At 45.4% G+C, this 3,620-nt stretch overlaps 1 non-coding gene across 1 annotated transcript; it reads right to left on the reverse strand.

The window, feature by feature from the left end:
- Positions 1-985: 985 nt before the first annotated feature.
- LOC143261025 (small subunit ribosomal RNA) lies at positions 986-2,906 on the reverse strand. The gene has a single exon (XR_013035272.1). It is a non-coding gene; the product is annotated as a small subunit ribosomal RNA (ribosomal RNA).
- Between the last annotated feature and the right edge of the window lie 714 nt (positions 2,907-3,620).

The raw sequence follows: 3,620 nt of genomic DNA on the forward strand, positions 1-3,620 counted from the left end.
ACTGGATTCGAAAAGTTTCTCTCTCCTTTCGTCGTTATTTACACCGGACGGACTCACGGCCGGCTCTAGCTGGGTGTCATATATATATACGTCCCACGCTCATGCTGCCACTAGCGCGCAACAGAGTAGGGTGTCAATGACAACGACACAGCATTGAAACGAGCTACACAAGCCGGTCTCTCTTGATACCAATGTAAACGAGCATTAAGTTATCTTCAGACTGCCCGATATTTTCGTCCTTTGGACTTTCCCAACGATTCCTTTTTTTCTTTTTTTTTTTTACACCACAGCGAAGACTTGAGGAAGCGTGATTAAGCACGCTCGCATCCCTCCCTGTCCTACTACAACTGTGTGTGTGTGTGTAAAGAAAGAAAAAAGAATACATTGGCTTTCTCTCTATCGAGAAGATGGCCTACGCAACGCAGATCAAAGGCCTAATACGTGTAATATAATACGCGTCTGGCCGTGTATAAATCACGCACGAATGATCTGGTCGGGCCCAACTCTTCTCGTACGCTTATTTTTCCGTGTTGAGGCACTATCATAAAATCACACAAACCCCAACACGTGTGTGTCTTGGAAGGAAGATGGCCTACGCAACGCAGATCAAAGGCCTAATACGTGTAGTACACACGTCTGCCGTGTAAATCACGCACGAATGATCTGGTCGGGCCCAACTCTTCTCCACCACACCACATCCCAACTTTGTACATTTTTATATATTTTTGTGCGTTGGGGCACCTTCATAATCACAAACCCCAACAACACATATATCTCTCTCTCTTTGAAAGATTTGTTGTGGCCTACGCAACGCAGATCAAAGGCCTAATACGTGTAGTACACACGTCTGGCCGTGTAAATCACGCACGAATGATCTGGCGGGCTCAACAATATCTTTTTTTTTTATATGAATTCTTATCCACAAACTAATCGAATTCATTTTCTCTCCTCCTCTCCTCTCTCTTTGAGATATATTGGAACATTGTAATGATCCTTCCGCAGGTTCACCTACGGAAACCTTGTTACGACTTTTACTTCCTCTAAATAATCAAGTTTGGTCATCTTCCCGGCATCATCGGCAATGCCGAAACATTGCCGCGCACCAGTCCGAAGACCTCACTAAATCATTCAATCGGTAGTAGCGACGGGCGGTGTGTACAAAGGGCAGGGACGTAATCAACGCGAGCTTATGACTCGCGCTTACTGGGAATTCCTCGTTCATGGGGAATAATTGCAAGCCCCAATCCCTAGCACGAAGGAGGTTCAGCGGGTTACCCGGGCCTTTCGGCCAGGGAACACACGCTGATTCCTTCAGTGTAGCGCGCGTGCGGCCCAGAACATCTAAGGGCATCACAGACCTGTTATTGCTCAATCTCGTGCGGCTAGAAGCCGCCTGTCCCTCTAAGAAGATTTGTTTGTACGTTGGTAGTAAAAACCCCACCGGCAGAAGCCGAGAGCCTTCGAGATACCATAATTACGTCTATTTAGCAGGCTAGAGTCTCGTTCGTTATCGGAATTAACCAGACAAATCGCTCCACCAACTAAGAACGGCCATGCACCACCACCCACCGAATCAAGAAAGAGCTATCAATCTGTCAATCCTTCCGGTGTCCGGGCCTGGTGAGGTTTCCCGTGTTGAGTCAAATTAAGCCGCAGGCTCCACTCCTGGTGGTGCCCTTCCGTCAATTCCTTTAAGTTTCAGCTTTGCAACCATACTTCCCCCGGAACCCAAAAGCTTTGGTTTCCCGGAAGCTGCCCGCCGAGTCATCGTAGGAACTTCGGCGGATCGCTAGCTGGCATCGTTTATGGTTAGAACTAGGGCGGTATCTGATCGCCTTCGAACCTCTAACTTTCGTTCTTGATTAATGAAAACATTTTTGGCAAATGCTTTCGCTTCTGTCCGTCTTGCGACGATCCAAGAATTTCACCTCTAACGTCGCAATACGAATGCCCCCATCTGTCCCTATTAATCATTACCTCGGGGTTCCGAAAACCAACAAAATAGAACCGAGGTCCTATTCCATTATTCCATGCACACAGTATTCAGGCGAAGGTAGCCTGCTTTGAGCACTCTAATTTGTTCAAAGTAAACGTACCGGCCCACCTCGACACTCAGTGAAGAGCACCGCGATGGGATATTAGTTGGACCGCCCCGTGAAGAGCAAAGCCCACCGGTAGGACGTACCACATAATGCCAGTTAAACACCGCGAGCGATGAACCGACACTGTGACACACAGATTCAACTACGAGCTTTTTAACCGCAACAACTTTAATATACGCTATTGGAGCTGGAATTACCGCGGCTGCTGGCACCAGACTTGCCCTCCAATGGATCCTCGTTAAAGGATTTAAAGTGTACTCATTCCGATTACGGGGCCTCGGATGAGTCCCGTATCGTTATTTTTCGTCACTACCTCCCCGTGCCGGGAGTGGGTAATTTGCGCGCCTGCTGCCTTCCTTGGATGTGGTAGCCGTTTCTCAGGCTCCCTCTCCGGAATCGAACCCTGATTCCCCGTTACCCGTTACAACCATGGTAGGCGCAGAACCTACCATCGACAGTTGATAAGGCAGACATTTGAAAGATGCGTCGCCGGTGCTATAAGACCATGCGATCAGCACAAAGTTATTCAGAGTCACCAAAGCAAACGATGGACGAGTGTAAACACCCGCCACCGATTGGTTTTGATCTAATAAAAGCGTTCCTACCATCTCTGGTCGGAACTCTGTTTTGCATGTATTAGCTCTAGAATTACCACAGTTATCCAAGTAAATTTTAGTACGATCTAAGAAACCATAACTGATTTAATGAGCCATTCGCGGTTTCACCTTAATACGGCATGTACTGAGACATGCATGGCTTAATCTTTGAGACAAGCATATGACTACTGGCAGGATCAACCAGGGAACTATACAATATGTATATATAAAATGGACAAAATTTAAATCCTTTTCCATCGTCGCCTGTTTCATATATATATGTCAGGTCGACACACCACTTTTCTCTTTCAAATATGTACAAGTTTTGCCACATTCCGCGCTTGTAACATATCTTCTTTAACGCTCAATTTCTTTCATTTTTCTACCATACAGATATTTTACCGTACGCCCAAAAACGTACGTATTATATTTTTGTTCTATCGTAAAATCACATTTTTCTACGTACGCCAGCTTCGTACGTTTCTATCTTTGCCTTCATAAAATCACAAGATAATTTTATCTTCAAGAGTCTCGCTATTAACATCTTGTAAGATAAATGTACGTCCCAGCTAAAACGTACAAATACTTCAAGTTAAGTAATAATATATCATCGCTATTGACAAATTTTTAAGATCCAAGACACAGTTCTCTCTATATGTTTTAATATTTTTTATGTACTCAAATATATTCAAAGGAAAAAGTACATGGGTGATGCCATAGTCGTGGAAGCGCGTACGCTCACGCTGATCTTCTGACCGCCGGAAGCACGAAACCTCTGATCTGGGCAAAATCGGCAAGCCGAGGAAGAACGGACAGGACACATGCTGGACTGGCGAGAAAGCGTGTTCTTCCGCTCGCGCTAGGCATTTCGATTTCTGACACCTCTTGATTTAAAAAATCAGTTTTTTGATAGTTTTCTCTC

The sequence above is a fragment of the Megalopta genalis genome, unplaced genomic scaffold (genome assembly GCF_051020955.1).
Source record: "Megalopta genalis isolate 19385.01 unplaced genomic scaffold, iyMegGena1_principal scaffold0030, whole genome shotgun sequence".
In the NCBI taxonomy this organism is placed as follows: Eukaryota; Metazoa; Arthropoda; class Insecta; order Hymenoptera; family Halictidae; genus Megalopta; species Megalopta genalis.